Here is a 21,359-nt window from a genome sequence, read left to right on the forward strand (position 1 = left end):
ACACACACACACACACACATACATATATATGTATATGTATGTATAGAACCCTAAAAAGTGATTTAAAATCTAGCTAGACAAAATAGTACAATCATTTTGGAAAAGTTTATAAGGTCCTTGAAATGTTAAACATAATGTTAGCATATGACCCAAGAATTCCACTCAAAATATATACTCAAGAGAACAGAAAGCATATATCCTCACAAAAACTCATACACAAATGTTCATAGCAGCATTATTCATAATAGCCAAAAAGTAGAAATAATCCAAAAGTCTATCAACCAATGAATAGGTACACAAAACGTAGTATATCCATATGATGTTATATTATTTGGCAATAAAAAGGAATGAAGTACAAAATCACACTACAACATGAACCTTTAAGACATTATACTAAATAGATGAAGTCAGTCACAAGAGACTATATATTACAGAATTCCATTTATATTTACTATCCAGAAAAGCAAATCCACGGAGACAAAAAGTATATTATGGATTGCAACTGCTGAAATGCCAAGGAATGGAGGATAGGGTAGGTGAGAATGACTGCTAATGTGTAAAGTTTCTTTTTGGAATGATTAAAATGTTCTAAAATTATACAGTGGTGATAGTTGCATAACTCTGTGAATATATTTAAAAAACCTCTGAATTGTACACTTTTTTTAAAAGGGTGAATTTTATGGTACATGAATTCTATCTCAATAAAGCCGTTATTTAAAGAAAAAAAGCCAGCTAGACAAAATTCTACCTTTCCATTTCACTCTGACTTGGTAATTTTCCTAGGATGTCTGGTTGAATCAAAGGAAGTGTTGTTTATTCCACAGGCAAGGACAACTGGTCTTAGATAACACTTATAATTAATAGCTATTAGTTAGCTAACATACTTGATATCAGGACCAACACACCTTCAGTAAATCCTCTGTGATAAAGCAGATTGGGGACACTAGAAACCAAAATACGGGAATCAACTACGAAGGTACTACTTCCTGGCTTTCCAAACTTGCCTTTCATCACTTAGGTAATCTTCTCTCTTTAAAAAGGGAAGGGATAGGAAGAAGCACAGGAAGCCTTACCCATTTATCACCTACCTAACCTAAAAAAAATTAGGAACAACTGCGAGCACACACGGTAGACTACCTAAGAAGAGAACAACCAATAAAAAAAGATGTACCTTTCTTTTTGAATTTTTCTACACTCGCCAACTCTGCTTATTCTAGAAACATATTTTCACTGAATTGTTTCCTAAGGAAGAAAGGAAAGGAAAAAAACCCTAATATTTATTAAAATACACGTAACATCACCAGGCCCTCATTTAATGTTAACCTTAACATTAAAGCTATGACATAAAGATATTCCATTTATAAATGAGAAAAGTGAGGCACAGGCAAGTATCTTTCTAAAGGTCACAGAGCTATGAAACACAGGAGCAAAGATTCAAATAATAGAATTAAAAGGACCATTTTTCCCATGACTTCACATTGACCTTTATGTTTCATTTATCCTTCACTCCTCCCACAAGTTCTCATCCAAAATGAAACACAACAAAATAAACAATTTGCAGAAAATATGAAAATGACATTTTATTAATTCCTAGGTGGCAATTTAAAGGCCAGCAGGCTGTCTATAAATGACTTATTCTCCATTTATAATTCAAAAGAGATCAACTGTTACTTTGGCTAACAGCTTGTATATTTAATTGCAGACCACAATAAAGAAAATTGTGTTGATATTTTACAAGTCTATTTGAAATTTACAGGCCTAAACATTTTCTACCAGGGAGAATAGCACAGGCAATACACTCAAGTAGGAATATCCTCGCAATTTTTCCTACACAGCAGTGGAACCTACTGTTACACTATATAAGGGAGTATGGCTTTTGCTTTTTAATAAATATATTCTTGGGAAATGCAGCAATATCTGGATTCTGGGTGATTATTTGCAGTAATGTGTGCCTTGGCAAACCAAATAAAGAAACTACACTAGATTTACAATGGTTTTCAAACTTCAAGTTCTGATCCATTAGCGGTACTAAATCAATTTCGTGGGCAGCTACCAGCATTTCATTTTAAACATTAAAGAGAACAGACTAGAAATAAGAATATATGAAATAAGGTTCAGTACTGTTAAGCAAACTGTTTGGAAAACAATGTGTGTGTGTATGTGTGTGTATCTCAATACCTCATATCTGTAACTCTTACACAACTCTAAAACCACAAATTTTCAAATTAAAAAAATTTAAATTAATATTAACCCAGGTTCTTTTCATTTTGACATGTCTATATTACTGTCCAAAACACTCCGTGGTATTTTTGGCATTCCTTTAGCTTGAATATATCATTTACATTAGTTGCTCATTCTTCTTTTGCTCTCAAGCTAATGGCTTCCACACACTTTAGAATAAAATCCAGCATTCTTACCATTACAGACTATAAAGCCCTGATCTGGCTCCTGGGTTCCTCTCCAAACTCATTCACTTCCACCATTCTCTTTCCTCATCCCTCTCAGCCACACTAACCTCCACTCATGCCCCGAAGCCTCTGAACTTGTACATAGCTAGACAGTGTTGGTTTACTTTCCTGCAGAAATATTTTCATTGATACAATTTAACTTTCTGCCCTTGGCAGTTCTGAAAGATTGATATAAAAACTGTCTCTGCACCACCTATGAAACAATCTGTTATTATTAGGTCTACACTGAACAGAAGATACTCAATTTAAAATTAGGTTAGGTTCCTCAAGGTACATATAAAGAAGTTAATTTGTTTGCAAGGGACAGAGAAAGGATTGTGCTTACAGTCCCTGGCTTGTATTTCCTGTAAGTATGTTAGTTGGTCCTTTGTCACTTTCAAACCAGAAAAATCTTTCTCCTCTATGCTGATAACCTTCCATCAGTCTACCCACCCCTCTCCCCTCACCAGGGGAAGAAATTAGTTTTGGCTACGCTAAAAAAAAAAAATCAGTTGAAGTTTTAACTATCTTAATTTCCGAATAGCTTAAGGAATGTCCAAGCAGCTCTAGTACTTACACTAGCCACCTGCCATTTATTTTGATGTTGAACAGCTATGTAAGTAGCACTGAATTTATAAAACTTTCTGTAGCTTGTGGCCAAATTTCACCTTTCACTGTATTCAGGCTTTACCTTGAATTAACCCTTTGCTTTCTTTCCCCTAAATGAATGTTAACTCCCAGAAATCAGGCATTGATAGTGATCCTTGAACTGAAAGGTTGTTTCTGCCCCATCGGTCACTTTTCCTCATCTCTGCATCATCATTATGCTTATTTTAATGATACAACACAGGTACAGCACTTCACAGGTTGCATAATTTGCTCTTTGGCCTTCTAAACATTTCAGAATGAACAGAAAAGTCCTGATGCTCATTCCATAAGCAAATACATTTTGAATCACTTTCAACTTTGTTACAAACAGCAAATACTTTTATTTCCACTATAATAATGAAATGTTTTTTTCTAGCCCTTTTTACACTGATAAGTTTCGCAATATCCAAACGCCAAAAAATTTATGCCATTTGAACAAAGCAGACACAGTAGACATGCCAAAGCCCAGAGGTCAGAAACTCTTAAGTCCACACAGAGGAGTTTTAAAAATGTGAACACAGAATGAAATATGGATTCTAGATGCCAGATGCTGTATCATATCTTTTTAATCTACCTGAAATCACCACCTAAAATTAGAGTGACTAAGATAGCAAAACCAAAATCCCATAGACAACATTTATAACAAAAGTAGGTGACAAGGTATCCACATGTACCTCAAAATACAAGTGAGTGGGGAAAACCATCAACAGCTACACAATCTGCATGAAATCAGCATCTGTGCCGGAGGATGCATAGGGAAGCAATGGGGCATTTGAGGGACTTGAGGAGAACATCAAAATAGTCAATAGGTATTTATTGGACAGTATGATGGTCAGTTTGAGAAGAGAAGCTGAAAATTAGAAAGGTTTAGCCCAATCTAATAACAAGAGAGTGGCAGGTTAAGTTCTGGAAAAGGCTGGAGCAGTCTGAGTCATATAAATTCTTAAAATTAACCTCTCAACAAAGCTGCCTTCCAGAACAAGGCCCTACACTGAGGGAAAGCCGCAAAGTGTAGAAAATTGAGCAAAACAAGAAATACAGTTACAAGGAAATAAAAGTCTAGATAAAAGTGGAGATGGGAAAAAGTCCCCATACTTTTTTAACATTTTATGAAAAAATAAAAATAAAAACAAAAACAAAAGCAAACAAACGAACAAACACCCAAAAGAGGGAGCTCTGTGACATTAGAAAAGTTATTCTGAATCATGACCCCTTGTAAAAGTTCAGGAAAACAAATTTCACATAAAAATGAGCAACAGAAAAATGTCAAGGTCCCATCCCATACAGTTATTTTAAGAAAAAATGAGACTAAAGAACAGAATAACATCCCTACAGATAGACAGACCTTGAGCACAGATCAAAATTATACAATTTCAAAACAAGCTAAAAGGCATTGAGAAAATAATTCAAAACATGAAAGAGAAATACAAATTACAATTACAAAGAAAAGGTGAAAGAACTCAAAACATAGGAATAAAAGGGAAAATCATTTCAGAAATGAATATAAAATTAGAAGGTCATGAATGCCTAAATATAATGCATTAAGAGAAATGAAAGGTAAAAAGGAAGAAATTTTTAAAAGTCAAAAAGAAATTAAGAAAGTGACATCAGCAATGTAGCGCAGTAGGCAGCTCTAAGCTCCTAGCTCTCTTCAGAAACATTGAAAAACAAGCAGAAACTGTCAGAAATATCTTTGTTAGAACTCTGGAATACGTTCACAGCAGCCAAAGGAACACTGAATCAAAAACTTAAAAATGGTAGGAAATCTTTATGGTATTACTTACCCTTGTTCCATCCCCTTCTCCAGAACAACAAAAGTCTCTAAGCCATGACTCTGCATTCCCAGTGCAGGACCTTGGTACCTGGTTCCAGAGTGAGCAGAGCAGACCTAAATCTCAAATTTTTGTGTTTATCTGTTCTAACCTGTCTGGGGGCTGCCTGATGGACTGACGCAAGGCTCTTATCTCTGTTTAGCCTAACTTGGAACTAACCCAAGCTTAAAAAGCTGCCACTGGCTAAAAAAGTGGGATTTATCCCAGTGGTCCAAAATAAGAAAGTCAACCAATATACCACATTAATAGAAAAAAGGGGGGGAAAAATCCAAACAATTATTTCAGTTGATGCAAAAAAAATATTTGACAAAATCCAACACCATTTAAAGATAAAAGGTAAGACCAGAAGAAAACTTCCTCAACATGATAAAGAACATTTATGAAAAACACACTAGTAACATAAGACTGAAAGCTTTCTTCTTAAGATCAGAAATATGACAAGGAAGCCTGCTTTTACCACGGTTGCATAATACTGTACTAGAAGTTCTAGCCATGCACAAGAAAATGAAATAAAACACATCCAAATTTGAAAGGAATAGACAAATCCAAAACACTAATCCGAAAAGATATACACAACCTATGTTCACTGCAGCATTATTTACAACAGCCAAGATATGGAAGCAAACTAAGTATCCATCAATAGATGACTGGATGAAAAAGATGTGGTACATATATATAATGGAATATTACTCAGTCATAAAAAAGAATGAAATCTTACCATTTGTGACAACACAGATGGACCCAAAGAGTATTATGCTAAGTGAAATAAGTCAGACAGAGAAAGACAAATAGACATCTGGAATCTAAATTAAACAAAATAAATGAACAAACAAAACAGAAACAAACTCATAGGTACAGAGAACAAATAAATAGTTGCCAGTGGAAGGGGGTTGGGAGGCTGGGTGAAAAAAGGCAAAGGGATTAAGAAGTACAAATTGACAGTTACAAAACAGTCACAGGGATATAAAGTACAGCATAGAAAATATAGTCACTAATATTGTAATAACTATGTATGGTGTCAAATGGGTAGTAGATTTATCGGGGTGATCACTTTGTCAGTTATATAAATGTCTAGCCACTATACTGTACATTTAAAACTAATATAATATTGAATGTCAACTTAATTGAAAACAAATTATTTTAAAGACTCTGTGTAAGGCACCGCTAGAAATAAAAGTTGAAAAGGGGAAAAAAATTGGAAAAGGATAAGTAAGCTATGTCTATTCACAGATAACACGATTCTATATATGGTAAGTCCCATAGAACCCACAAGAAAACAACCAGAGCTAATAAATAAATTCAGCAATGTTACAGCAAAACAAGATAAACACATAAAAATCAGTTGTGTTTTTATATATCAGCAATGAACAATCCCCCCCCCCAAAAAAATTAAGAAAGCAATTCCATTTAAAATAGCATCTAACTAAAATACCTAGGAATAAATTTAACCAAAAAGATAAAAAGACTTGTACACTGAAAACTATAAAATACTGCTGAAAGAAATTAAAGACAAATAGAAAGATATTCCATGTTCATGGATAGGAAGACTTAATGTTTTTGTCAATATTAACCAAAGTGATCTACAGATTCAATGCAATCCCTATCAAAATTCCAATAGCCTTTTATACAGAAATGGAAAAGCTGATGCTCAAATTAAAATGGAATTGCAAGGGATCCTGAATAAGCGAAACAATCTTGAAAAAGAACAAAACTAGAGGATGTACACTTCTTGGATTCAAAATTTCCTATAAAACTGCAATAATCAAAACAATGAGGTACTGGCACAAGGACAGACATAAATGGAACAGAATTAAGAGTCCATAAACAAACCTGTACAGCTATAGCCAACTGAATTTCTACAAAGGTGCCAAGTCCATCTAATGGGATAAGAATAGTCTCTTTAACAAATGGTGCTGGAACAACTGGATAACCACATGCAAAAGAATGCAGTTGGACCCATACTTCACTCCAAATACAAAAATTAACAAAATGGATCAAAAACCTAAATATAAGATCTAAAACCATAATATTCTTTTCAGTGATTATTTCTTCTGAATATTCAATACTTTTTTCTGTCCCTTTCTCTTACTCTTCTCCTTCCGGAATTTCCATAATGTATATGTTGGTATACTTGATGGTCTTCCATAAGTCCTTTTGTTACTCTTCATTTTTCTTCATCTTTTCTTTCTGGTCCTCAGACAGGGTAATTTCAATCGCCCTATTCTCAAGTTTTTGATCCTTCTTCTGCCTCTTCAATTCTGCAACTGAATCTTCCATCGAATTTTTATTTCAGCTATTGTGCTTTTTACAATTTCTATCCCTCTATTGATATTCCCCACTTGTTCACATTGTTCTCTTGATTTCCTTCAGTTCTTTGTCCACAGTTTCTTTCAGAATTCTGAGCATACTTAAAATAGTTAAAGTCTTTGTCTAATAAGTCTAATGTCTGGGCTTCCTCAGGATTGATTTCTATCAATTTCTTTGTTCCTGTGAATGGGCCATAATTCCTTAATACTTTGAATGTTTTGTAATCCTTTTTTGAGAATGAGACATTTTGTATATCATAATGTGGTAACTCTAGAAATTAGGCTCTCTCCCTTCTCTAGGGATTTACTTTTGCTTCTTGATGAAGTCTGCAGTAGTCTGTTTACTGAGTTTTCCAAACTTTTGGGAGGAGTGAGGGGAGGGCAAAGACCATATTCCTTATTGTGTGTTGTCACTGAAGTCACTGTTCTGTTATCTCTGTGGTCAGCCAGTGACCTGACAGAGATTTCCTTAAATGCCAAGGTTCCAATAAGAAAAAAGCAGGGAGGGGTGTTTATCTCTTTAAATCCCCTTGGCAGATGCCAGGGAAGCCACTAGGCCTGTAGAGTTTGAAATGGCCAGCTTCTGTGCTGGCCCCTCAGCAACCAAAAGCAGCGATCACAACACACAACCCCAATTTCTAAAGGATAAGCAAGTCACACCAGGCACCACAGGCCACCATATTCACAGCTGCTGCCACAAAGCTGGAAGATGGGAGATGGTAGCCACTATGAGAAACATAAAAATTTTTGAAAATTTACCAGTTTCTTTTTCCATTAAGCACTCCACTGGATACTGCAAGTGTCTGACTAGACTCCAGAGTTCCAAATTAATTGCTTCAGACAGTTCATGCTAGCTTAACAGTCCTGGTGAAGGAAACCAGTTTTTGAAGTTCCTTCTCTGACTTTTTCCATTACACTACTCCCATTAGCCATATTTCAACCTACAAATCTTTTCTTGGGCCGAACCAGTCCCTAATCTATAATAGCTACCATTTATTGACTACCTGGTACATGTAGACACTTCTGATCCTCAAAACAATCCTACTAAGTAGATATTACCAACTCCATTTTCTAGATTAAGAAACTGATGTTCAGATATATTAAGTAGATTGCCTTTGACACTGTTACTCTTTCAAAAACTCCATAATGCCTGCCCCATCTACCACTTTGACTAAACACTCTCTGGTCTTTGAGTCCAAACTTATGAAATCTCACTTTATTTATGAAGTTTTCATGAAGCAATTAGAATAGAAAGAGCCAGTTTCAACTCCAACTTTAAGGCAAATCAGTTTATAACATTTACTTGGCACCTATCTCAGAGAGATCACACATCTATAAAATCAAATGCTGAGTAACTCTACACTGACAATAAATTAAGAGAGTATGAATTAAGTACCAAAATATTGGGAGGCTGGTGAGAAATAAGTTAGGCACCGTCAGTTGCTAAGGATGCACTTATGAGTGAGGATGGTGATCTGAATGAAAGGCAAGTAGGAGGAGGATGAAGAGAAGGAGGAAGAAGAAGAGAAACAGGTTACTGCAGTACATTTATATATATAAGTAAGGCCCAGCCCCAGAGGGTAACAAAAAACAAAAGAAGAAATGATAGAGTGAAGCTGTAAGAGAGGGCTTTGCGCACTGGACTAAGGAGTTGAGATTTCTTAAAAGAGAAGCCACTACCAAAGGATTTGTTTTAGGGAGATTATTCTAACAGCTCTGATAAGCAAACAGCTGCGTGTAGGATGGACTGCAGTGGGAGTCACTAGAAATAGGGAGATCCCTGATCTGTACATTTTTTTCACCAATAATTTAGTTATTTCTTAGAGTATACAAAAGTCTTTATATGCATATCATATGCAAATTTGTTTGCATAACCTTCTTAGCTTCCTGACTAGCAAAGTACCATGTGTTTCAGAAGCTGGAAATTTTAAGTTGTGACAATGATTGCGGAAACATAAAGTTTTATTCATAAGCTATAGGAAAACACATCGAAAAGTGGTAAAATGTTCTTGCCAAAATAAAATTTCACATGTAAACTAGAAGGAACTTGTCAACATATATCCAAAGGTCTTATGAATGTTAGGAATTTGCCAGGACTTTTTTCCATCTCCAAGTGACATTCCAGACACATTCAATGTACAGCAATTTTTTTCTTGTGGAGCTAGCTCACAAGAGAAAGAGGAGAAAAAGTAAGTCTATCTCTCTACATAGGAACAGAGAAAAGATTATGAAGAACAAAAGTAGAGAAGGTAGAAAGGAGAAATTTTTAAAATTTAATGAGAACACTACAAAACATACAAAACATAGCTAGAATGATTACATCCTTTAAATATACAATCAAATTGTGACAATCTTTCACTAGGATTTAGGACAAGGTAAATTAGACTTCTGAAGCTCAGCAAGATAAAAAATAAACATATCATCAGAACATTATAGTTCTCAGAGATAAGACTATTGAATGCCTACACCAAATTCTAATTTAGAGGAGATTAATCTATTTTCAACATCCCAACTGATGGGTTGACAAAGAAATTCTGATTATTTTCTCCCCTAATGGTGTGTTAATCACAGCAAGATGCATTTAACTTAGTAATTGGTCTTAAAGAACAAATACTGATTCCAAATTCAATCTTTTAGACCCCAAGAGGTTTCTAATTACCTCAAGGAATGTCAAAATTTTAATTCCAATATTTAAAATAAGTACATATTTATTAAAATGCCATTAGCATATTAAGGATAGAACAAGAGGATATTGTGATATTTAAATACACAATACTCTGACTGTATTTGATAGGTCAATATTTTCCTTACAAAATGTGAGCTCAAACCATCCTGAGATCAGCTGAAACAACAAAATAATTGCACCACCACTCTTTATCCCTGATAGTTAAAAATTTAAAAAAACTCATCCACAGAAATCATTGTGATCACATTTGTGGAAAATATAAAACAAGGTCATTATGTTTAAAAGATGTAGCCTTATATATTGTTTAAGAATGCACACAATGGGCTTGATCTAAGGACAGCTGATAATGATTTATATAGTCACTAAGAGGTAGGGGAGAGGGAGAGACTTTCAAAAACATTTTCCATTAAGACTGGTAAAACTGGTAAAACACAGGAATCTATATCTTATTTAGCGGGGGAAACTGCCCACACATAAAACAGTTTATTTGGCAAACAAACTCAACAGAAATTTTAAAAGATGCAAATAGTCCATTTGCCTCCAAAAGGAATATTCACAGCTTTTTAAAATGCTTGCTTAAGCATTTAAAAGGGAACAAGCATTAGCTTATGCCAGGGACTATGCTAGGCACTTTATATACATTACCTCATCTAAACTTCAGAATACTGTGAAATAAGCAGTATACCACATCAATAATAGATAAGGTTCGGAGTTCAATCATATGCCCAAAGATTTAAACAGAAAGTAAGAACAGCAAAGAAGGCCTACTGGCCTCCTCGTGACTATGGTAAATTCCTTGAAGTTCAAGATCAGTGATATTCCTTCTTAGTGATATTACTAGACTTTAACAAAATGCCTGCTATGAATAGGCACAAAATAAGTATTTTAAATAAATATTTCATGAATACAACATTTACAAGCCAGACTCATTCCATCATTTACCCACCATTTCCTGAATACCTCTGGACAGAAATTCAGCCATCATCCACATTCTAGTAATAGAATGAATATGACTATCAGAAGCCACTTAGAGCAAATGCAAAACAGTAGTTATAACAAATACTATTAGTAATAAGTAATATCTATAACCTCCTAGGGTATTTAACATGTAACCAATTCTTACGAATTCTGATTCAGAACAATCTCTCAATTCCACACAGCCTTTCCCTTCCCATTACTGTTCCTCTAACCCAGGCCCGTAACAGTTGCCAAGGTGATGGCTATGACTCCACACTCTTCCTCCTCCCACAATGATGCTAGAGTTACTTCCTAAAATACAAACCTGATTACTTTATTTCTCTTTATAAAAGAGCTATTGACCCTCTGCTGCCTTCAAAATCAAATCCTAGAGCAGTGATAACTTTCAAAACGACCCCAATCAGCCCAGCTAACCTGATCTTCCACTCTTCCTAAAAATACTAGCCATTCCATCCTTGCTTATCTACTGGAAATTCCCTATAGAAGCCCAGCCTCTGTGTGTTTGCTTATGCTGTTCTTGGACCCGCTTCCAACCACCCACACTGTTGACTTGTTAAAAGCCTTCTTTTCTTTCTGAAGCCCAGTTTAAACATCTTACCAAATTAAGATTTCTGTCTCATATACCATTTCTCACTAAATAAACACCTAAAACAGAGACTCAAGGCTTTATTCCACTTAAGCAGCTAACTCCCAAATCTTTACAGCCAAATCACATTTTGAACTGTACTATAATCCCATCTTTTCTATTCTATAACATTCATTCTCTGTCAGAAAGTTCCAGTAGGCACAAGTCACAAATAGATTTTTTTTAATATAGAATAAATAAAATAATTCATACTCTAGAATGGAAGTTACAAAGTTTTGATTTAACATAGGATAGCCCAAACTGTATTACATCTAAATAACAATATGCTATATGAAACAGACACACATTAAAAGTTTGAATTCCAGTTCCATTACATTCTAATTTATTGTGTGACCTTGTGCATGTTTCTTAACCTCTCTAAACATCTCTTTAGTTATAAAGAGATATTTATAAATCTCTATGTATAAATTGAGGATAATATCAGTACATACCTCAGTGTTTGTGATAAAGGTTAAATTATGTTAAGCATGTTAAGTATTTAGCACAGTATATTTACATACTAACTATTAAACAAATGGCAGCTATTATTGTTAAATTCATAGAATATAGCATAAATATGTAATTGCTTTGACTTTTTTCAGTCAGGGAACTGATATAAGACTTCCCTTTACGGGCTAAAGTTCTTAAAAATAAAGTTCTTTGCCAATTAATTACTTAAAACAGTCAACAGCTGATAGAGATATAAATAGATCAGTAACAGCTGAACTCTAACACATACAGGTATTAAAAATAGTATGCCACTGACGCTGTTACACGTGAATATTACCCTAAGTAACAACAACCTGTGTAGCTAAGCCTCTGTCTCACAGCATAGTCTAAAAACCTTTTATGAAAAATATGACACACTATGGATCAGAGAATTCTCTAATCAAAGTTAAATCACAAGGAAATTACTACTCAGGTACACATAAATGCACTTAGAAAATATTAACATAGATTAGCAATCTACAGCTCACTTAACAGTGTGAACCAGCTTATGGATAAATTAAGCCAAGTGATATTTAGCAGACCTCACAACTCCATTTCTAATGTACTTCTATGTACTCCTGATCCTTAAGTGACAGGGCTTAACCTCAGACAATTCTTGGAATAATACAAACAGAAGGCCGTAACTCAGTTCAAAACTCCAAATGCTTACGTTGGACATCCTATAAACTGTTAGGGTGGGGGCTGATGTTTTCTCATTATACCCTCCTATACTATTTGAACTTTTATTTTTGGGGTGGGGGCACACATGCGTGCGTGCGCACACACACACACACACACACACACACACACACACACACACACACAGGAAGGGGAAAATAAGCATCTAACTCCAAAACTCTCAAGAGACCTAAAAGCTCAGGAAGATGGGCAAGTAACAAAATGATCAATATCAGTTTGGCAAAGATTAAGACTAGTGATACTTGGCTCTGGCAACAATGTGGAGAAACAGCACTCTCATACTCTAGGCATGAGAATATAAACTGCTACAATCTTTTTGAAAAACGATTCAGCAATACCTATTAAAATTTTAAATGCTATACTCTTGACTGAGTCATTCCACATCTAGGAATCTAACCTATAGAAACATGAAATACACACATGTACAAAGACAAATGCATAAATAAGTATGTTCACTGAAGCAAGGTTAAAAGAAGTTAAAAACTGGAAACAACTAATGCCCAACCAAACTGTACTATGGTCATCTGACAAAATATCAGACATCTCAATCGCAATATCACAATCATCGAAAATAATGAGGCAGAGTTATCGATACTGAAATTAAAATATATCAAGATATACAGTGATCCTTTTTAAAAAAAGAATAATATATTCTAATATATCAAAACAAAAATCTATAAGAATGTATACAAATTGTTAGCAGTGCTTATCTTCACAAAAACAAATCTTAAGGAGTTAAACTTTAAAATTAAAAAAGTTGTAAAACTTTATTCAATAAGCCTAACAAATCTTCAATTCCATATTATGCTCATTTAGTGGAGAAGAGTGGAAGGAAAATGAAAAGAAGGGGAAAAAAAAACAAAAAAACAAAAAAAACCAGGGAGACAAATATAACTATGCAATGACAGAAAAACAACAAAAACAATATTTGCCAGAAAGAAAAGAGGCAAACATCAAGGGAGATCAAAGAGGAAAGAAGTTCAAAAAATTTAAAAAGGTTAGTAAACCAGACATCACCTTGCACATGTGAATAGACTTCAGAAGTAAAATTATTGACTTCAGGGGTAAAATCGCTGACTTTTGAAATGAACTAAAGAGTTTTCACAGATCACTTCCTCTTTCAGTTTATAGGACTCAATTCTGGTGGAATAGCTTCAGCAAGATGGGGAGTGTAATTCAGATCAAGAGACCTGGTAAAACAATGGTCTTCAAGATCCCTACTCTTAAAATAAAATAATGTTGTAAAACTGAAAAAGCATAACATTAACCTTATATATATACAATGTAGCACACAGAGAAAATGGTAATATTTGCACAAGATTTCCTGACAGATTGAATAAACAATATAAAAAGAGTCAAGGAGGATACCAGAGTTTTTGACCCAAGCAACTTTGGAGGTAGTTGCCTTTATGTGAGCTGGGAGGGCTGAAGGTTGGAAGCTTTTTTATTGAGGTTGTCAAGAGTTTAGCTTTGGACGTATTAAATTTAAGATAATATTAGGTGGATATGTCAAAAAGGCAGTTGGATATGAGCCTGGACTTCAGGGAAGAAGTCTGGAGTTGAGACAGAAACTTTTGGTTGTCATCAGCATATGTGTACAAAGAATCTAAAGATAAGAGACAGGATGAAATCACCAAGAGAGAAAGCAAGTACAGATAGACAAGAGGACCAAGGACAGACACTTGGAGCAGTGTAAAGTTTACAGGTCAGCGAGATGAAGACTAAACAAATAAAATGCAAAAGGTGGCCAGTAAAGTATAAGAAAAACCAAGGCAGAGTGGCGTGCCCTGAAAGCCATGTAAATGTTTTCCAAGTATACAGGAGACATCAACTGCATCAAATGACACTAAAAAGATCAAGTAAGATAAAGAATAAGAATTCACCACTGGAAAAGCAACTTAGAAGCATTGATGATCTTAACAAGAACTGCGTGGATATAGCAGAGAATGAAAGCCCAACCAGAATAATTCAAGAGAAAATAGACAGGGAGGAATAAGAAATCACACACATAGACAAATCTTTTAAGGAGTTCTGCTTTAAAGGGCAGAGAAGAAATGAACATGCATAGAAAAGGAAACCATAAACAAAATGAAAAGGCAACCTACCGAATGGGAGAAAATATTTGTAAATCACTTATCTAAGAGGCTAATATCCAAAATAGATACAGAACTCATACAATTCAAAAGGGAAAAAAATCAGATTAAAAAATGAGTAGAGGATCTGAATAGCCATTTTTCCAAAGAAAAATCAGATTAAAAAATGAGTAGAGGATCTGAATAGCCATTTTTCCAGGTACATGAAAAGATGCTCAACCACCATCACTAATCATTAGGGAAATGCAAACCAAAACTTCAATGAGATATAACCTCACACCTATTAAAGAGTAGCTAGTATCAGAAGATAAGAAATGACAAATGTCAGCTAGGATGTGGAAAAAAGAGAACCCTTGTGCACTGCTGGTGGGAATGTAAATTGGTGCAACCACTACGTTAAATAGTCTGGAAGTTGTTCAAAAAACTAAAGCTAGGACTACCATATGATCCAGCAATTCTACTTGGGGATATTTATTTGAAGAAAACACTAACTCAAAAAGATATATGCACCCGTATGTTCACTGCAGCATTATAATATCCAAAATATGACAACCTAAAAGTCTACTAACAGATGAATGGATAAAGAAAATGTGTTATAGATATACAATAGAATATGATTCAGCTATTAAAAAGAATGAAATCTTGCCATTTGCAACAACATGGATGGACTTCGAGAACATTATGCTAAATGAAATAAATCAGACAGAAAGATAAATACCACATGATCTCACTTACATGTAGAATCTTAAACAAACAAACAAAAACAAGCTCATAGATACAGAGAACAGACTACTGGTTGCTAGAGGTAAGGGTAGGTGAAGTGGGTGAAGGGAATCAAAAGGTACAAGTTTCCAGTTATAAAACAAATAAGTCATAGGAATATAATGTACATACAACTATAGTTAAGAATACTCTATTGTATACCTGAAAGCTGCTAAGAGAGTATACCTTAAAAGTTCTCATCACAAAAAAATTCTGTAACTATGTATGGTTATGCACATTAACTAGACTTATTGTGGTGATCATTCTGCAATATATATATATATATCAAATTATTATATTATACACCTGAAACTAATATGTTTCAATTATACCGCAATATGTTTCAATATAATAATATAATTGACATATCAATTAAACTTCAATAAAAAATTTTTTAATGCAAAGGAGAGAAAGAAATGAGCAGTAGCTAGAAAGGAAAGGTGTCGAGATATATACATATATATTTTAATACGAGAAAAATAACACTGTTTTATACACTAACAAGAATGATCCATTAAAGAGGAGGGGCACTTGGCCCAACCCTGAAGAATCAGAAAAGGCTTCCTGAAGGAGCTGTCCTATGCTGAGTCATGAAGGGTAAGAGTGAGTCAGGATGAGTGGGAAGGAGACTGAGACAGCATGAGCAAATAGAGGTAAGAAACAACAGTGTATGTGTGTGTGTGGCGGTGGGGGGTGGGGAGGACAAAGGGGCATGTAAAATACAAAACTGAGAATGACAGATGAGGGTGAGGCTGGAGAGGTGAGCAGTCATCAAGCCTTTTAACAGGAATCAAGCAGTGCAACCATTATCATATAGATAACAGGGGACTTGCCACTACAGGGTTTTCAGGCAGGGATGTACTGAGATCAAACTGCCAATTCACTGAAGGAGGGCATGGCTTGAGGGGTATTAGAAGGCAACGAGACCAGTTATAAGGCTATTGAAATAAAGAGATAATAAAGTCGTAAACTAGGATAGTGTTAAAAATAGTAAAAGGGGCTTAGTGACAGATCCTATGTACTCAATGTTGAAGGCAACAGTTTTGAACATGGGCTGCTGGGCAGATGATAATGCCATTACCTGTATTTGGAAATACTGATGGGAGGTTAGTGAATGATTCATTTCAGTTTTCTGTATATTGCTTTTGGAGTCTCTGGAAGACATCTAAGTGAGTAAATGTTAGCAGGCAGCTGGGTAGACAACTCAGACCTGACGGCTTGAGACATCTGAAAGTCATCAGCATTTGAATGGTTATTAAAATTATTGTAATATATAAGATAATCCAAAAATATTTAAAGGGAAAACAATAACTGAACTTTTGGAACACTAACATTTAAGTAGAAATTAGTAGAGAAAATGCTTGAAGGAATTCCAGATAGAACAGTGAGAAAAGTATAAGAAAAATCAGAAGAAACATTCAAAAGGCCAGGGAAACAGCCAAGAGCTAATACCTCTATCAGTCAGTGTAAAAACAACACTATAGTGACCTGAATAAGCTGGCAGAGATCAGAGATGAAGAAAAGTCACATCACATAACAGTCTGAATTTTCCAAATCTGTTGTACTAATTTTTCAAAACTTAGGGCCATCTCTTCACGAGGTTCTTAAGTAGTGAAGCCAATCTGACTGAAAAAGACTAAAGAGATTATACAGTTGGTATACTACCTATAGCAGATTACTTAAAGTTGTAATAGGGGAGTATTTATGGTTGCTCTATACAAAGAAAATTGGTAATATGTTTCTTGATAAAACAAAAATTGTTGTTAAGCATAATAAAATAGGAAAATGTTTACTTTTTTATCTTTCCTGACTTCTTGTCACACATTACCTCACCTATGACTTCATATAAACTCAACTAACAATATAAAAATCTTACAGCCTTATGTAACAAGGAAAAGTATTTAAGCATAAAAGACATAGGAATCTATAATGCAAATAATTAGGGAAAAATATTACCAATACAATAAAAATTTATCAGAAATGGAAAGAATTTTTGATGTTAGAAGGGAAAAGATAACTTGAAAGATATAGAGAGAAATAAACAGAGCAAGGATCAACTTCCATTTCTTGATTTTAGCCCTTCTTTATCACTTTTTTGGCAGACTATTTGTCAAACTAAAAATATCATTCTTGGATAGTTGTACTGTACTGTACTAACTGGGAGTGATTCCCAAGTGTTTGGTCCCACCTATACAGAAGAACTTCACGAAGAACTTTTTAAAAAAATCAACAGGAAACATATTATCAGATAAGCAATTAAGCAAAATCAGTAAAACATAGAAAGGACATGACAGAATTATTTATTCAAAATGGGAAAGGTAATAGAATTTCCTTGGTATGGGGTGGGGGGAACTCCTAATGTATGTATCATCAGATTAAAGGATGATACATACATCTAGGATTTAGCCAAAACAGGAAAAGCAAGATTCAGACCACCACAGAGCTTTTCTTTCTCTAGGTCAGAAAGAAAAAAAAAGTTTGCTGGATTAGTGCCTCCAGAGTTTGGGTGAGTCAGAGACAGAGTAGAGAAGAAAACACCACCAGATTTGATTTCAACATAAGGGTAAAACGTGCTGCTGTCTTACCTTTTGGGTTATTGCTTCCTTTATTAAATTACTATTAAAACATTTTAATTACATCCAAGGAAGCTAAAATGGAAGTTACCTCAGAATCTTACTACTCCAAGGATCTGGACAGGTTTTGCCACATTGCCTTCCACATGGACCAGACCAAAATACAAAGCTAACATCACTAGCACAACCTTTCTAGTAGCAGATATTTTGATTTTGTTAATTAAATATAACAATCAATTTGTAAAATATTTATTTCTACGGTTACTAGCAAAGATGAATGTTTATTTACTAAATATATTCATCTTGAACTAACTGCTCGTTTCTTTGGCCATGTTTATCTACAATAATCTTTATGGCCTTTTATTTTGGTAAGGGCATTTTAAACATTACATATATTCATTTTTCTATCATAACAAATGCACATGATGCCCCATTTCTATTTTTCTTGGAACAAAAGTTTTCAATATTTATTTATATGCTCATTGATTTTATTTGCCTTCACTTGGTTTTAGGCTGTAGTAATTATTCATTAACCAATAAATCCTGAAGTGGTTTCCATTACTATACAGTTATACTACATGTCTTTGAACTTGTCACCTGCCAGCTCCAATCATTCCACTTTAACTGTTTCATATCATTTAATTGTGTTTCTTCTCAAGTATAATGCTATCATCCATTTCCTAAAAGAAATGGGTTTTTTGGTGTGGCTAAGTAACAATACGAAATTTAACAGGTTCCAAGCAATTCTACTCCTAGGTATCAACCTGAGAGAAATGAAAGACATAAAGAACTGTAAGCAAATGTTCCTAGCAGCATTTTTCATAATAACCAAAAGTTGGAAGCAGTACAAATGATTGTATATACTATGATTTTGTTTATTTAATATTTCCACAGTATGTAAATCTATAGTGACAGAAAGTAGATCAGTGGTTGCCTAAGGCTAGGTGTGAGATCAAAGACTGAATGCAAATGATGCACAAGGGAACTTTTTGGGGTAATGAGAAGTTTTCCAGCTGGACTGTGGTAATGGTTACAGAATCATAGATATACTAAAATCATTAACTTCTATTAAACTCGACTTACATATACAATGGGGGAATTTTACAGAATGTAAATTATACTTTAACAAAGCTGTTTTTGAAAAGCCAATGGACAGAGAGGAAGGAGAAAAAGAAATATATACACACATATTAAGTCATCTTGAAATATAAAAATTTAAGGGATTCATTCTATTACTGATGAAAGTAGCAGAAGGTATTTAAAATAACAAATATTCAGTGCTTCCAAGAGTGACATAAGAGAAACATTTACACAAGCTGATCATGGGAGTATAAATTGGCACGACCTGTCTGGAAAGCAGTTTGACAAGGTTTACCAAGAGAGCTTTAGACATGTGTCCTTTGACTCACTTCTGAGGATCCAGCTTAAAGAAGTAATAAAAAATATGAATGAAGATCTTTAGACCTCTAGATAAAGGTCTAAAGACAGTCATCAAAGCAAAATTTATAATAGTTCCTAAAAATAAAAACTATGTAAATATTCGATAATGGAAGAATGGCTAAGAAAATTACAGCTCATCCATGAATGTTTTACAGCCTTAAAAAAAAAATGTTTGTGGGCCCATGGCCCAGTGCAGAGCATGACATTATCGCCACTTCCACCACAGCCTCACTCATGAAGAAGATGCTCTAAAAGGTAGATAGTTTCCTGCATGTCATGGCTAGCAGAGTGCTGGTATTATATCCTGTAACTTTGCAAATATTGTACATTTGAAATTAAGAAATGTTACCTTCATACTTTGGAAGAGGGTCCTCCTATCATAACAGTGATCAGCAGGGAAGAGGGACTCGATACAGATGATACAGACTGTTTGCCAATGGTGTTAAACAGAAAATCATTGGTGGTTTCTGTCACTGTGTAATGTCAAGAAGCTTGGTGGGGGGGCTTGGGTTGGGATAAATATCAAGAGTCATCTCATCACAGCCTATTGGGCTCCTGTCTCTAGCTTTATACTTGTAGACCTTCTATTCCAGAAATTTGAAGAATTTACAGGAAAAAGAGAAAGCTGCACTAAAGGAAAAGCAGAATCAATACACATATACACCACGAAATTCTACTGAGGCAATGGCATTATCAGAGCTCAGGTCTCCCTGGGAGTTGGTACTGGTCTGGCCTGTAGTATAATGAAAAAGATGAGGTCTGTTTGACTTCATATTTGAAGTTCATAATATAGAAGCTTTGTGGAAATCACTGTTTATTTTCATCTGTTAGAATAACCACAATGGAATGGGAGTATCTATTGAGAGAGCAGTAGCCAGCATTGATCACTACAAGAAAGGCAATTTTATTTCTGGGCTAAGGGCAGATGGAATAGATGCTCTATGTGTCCAGGAGGCAACAAGGATTTCAGCTGTCTATTACAGATCTGTAAAGGAGATCATGCTGATGGAGCAGCAGACTTAACCATTATCAGGGACATAGTGTGAGTGATCCTAGAGTCGGTTATCATATACGAGAAGAAATTCAATAAGAGTGATCTTATTATGCTTCTCAAAGATGGAATGGTACACAGCACTGCCAGTGTTGAAGAATTAAAGGAAACTGATGTAGAAGTGAGGAAAGAAATTGAGAATATGGTTTAGTTTGCTACAGTTGATTCCAAACCACCTTTAAAAAAATTAAGCCATCTCATATCTACAGTAGTGATAATACCTTTTGAAGTTTATGCAAACCAGTAAGTCAAGTTTAAGTATATCATTTAAAAAAAGACTGTAAATTTATTATTATGCCTTCAATGAGACATTCACGATCAACTTTAAGAAATTTTATGGTCTCAATTTTAAAAGGAATAAAACCCATAAAACAAAAATTTGTGAATGTGTTTATGCTATGCTATAAAATTAAGTTTAAAAAATTGTTTAAAAAAATTGTAATGGGTTACAAAGGTCTAGTGGCGGAGTGAAAAATACATCATCTTCCCTATGTTCTGCGGTTTCCCAATCTCCCTTCACAGAAGCAAACATGTTACCAGTCTCTTCTATATTAAAAACAAACAAACAAACAATTTTTTTAAACTGAAACGAACTGACACAAAAAGACTGCTCAAAATGATTAAAAGAAAAGCCCATAAATTCTTACATTCACAAAGAAAAACACAGTGGGAGAAATACAAACACTATGTAATTAACACAATCCAAGTAGAAGATACAAAAAGTATACAC

At 34.6% G+C, this 21,359-nt stretch overlaps 1 protein-coding gene and 1 pseudogene across 4 annotated transcripts in view; one reads left to right on the top strand and one right to left on the bottom strand.

The window, feature by feature from the left end:
- SLMAP (sarcolemma associated protein) overlaps positions 1 to 21,359 on the bottom strand; it is a 131,581-nt gene that overhangs the window by 83,558 nt on the left and 26,664 nt on the right. The window lies entirely within an intron of this gene.
- On the top strand, positions 17,875 to 20,876 carry LOC105299871 (annotated as a pseudogene).

This window comes from Pteropus vampyrus, unplaced genomic scaffold (genome assembly GCF_000151845.1).
Source record: "Pteropus vampyrus isolate Shadow unplaced genomic scaffold, Pvam_2.0 Scaffold195, whole genome shotgun sequence".
In the NCBI taxonomy this organism is placed as follows: domain Eukaryota; kingdom Metazoa; phylum Chordata; class Mammalia; order Chiroptera; family Pteropodidae; genus Pteropus; species Pteropus vampyrus.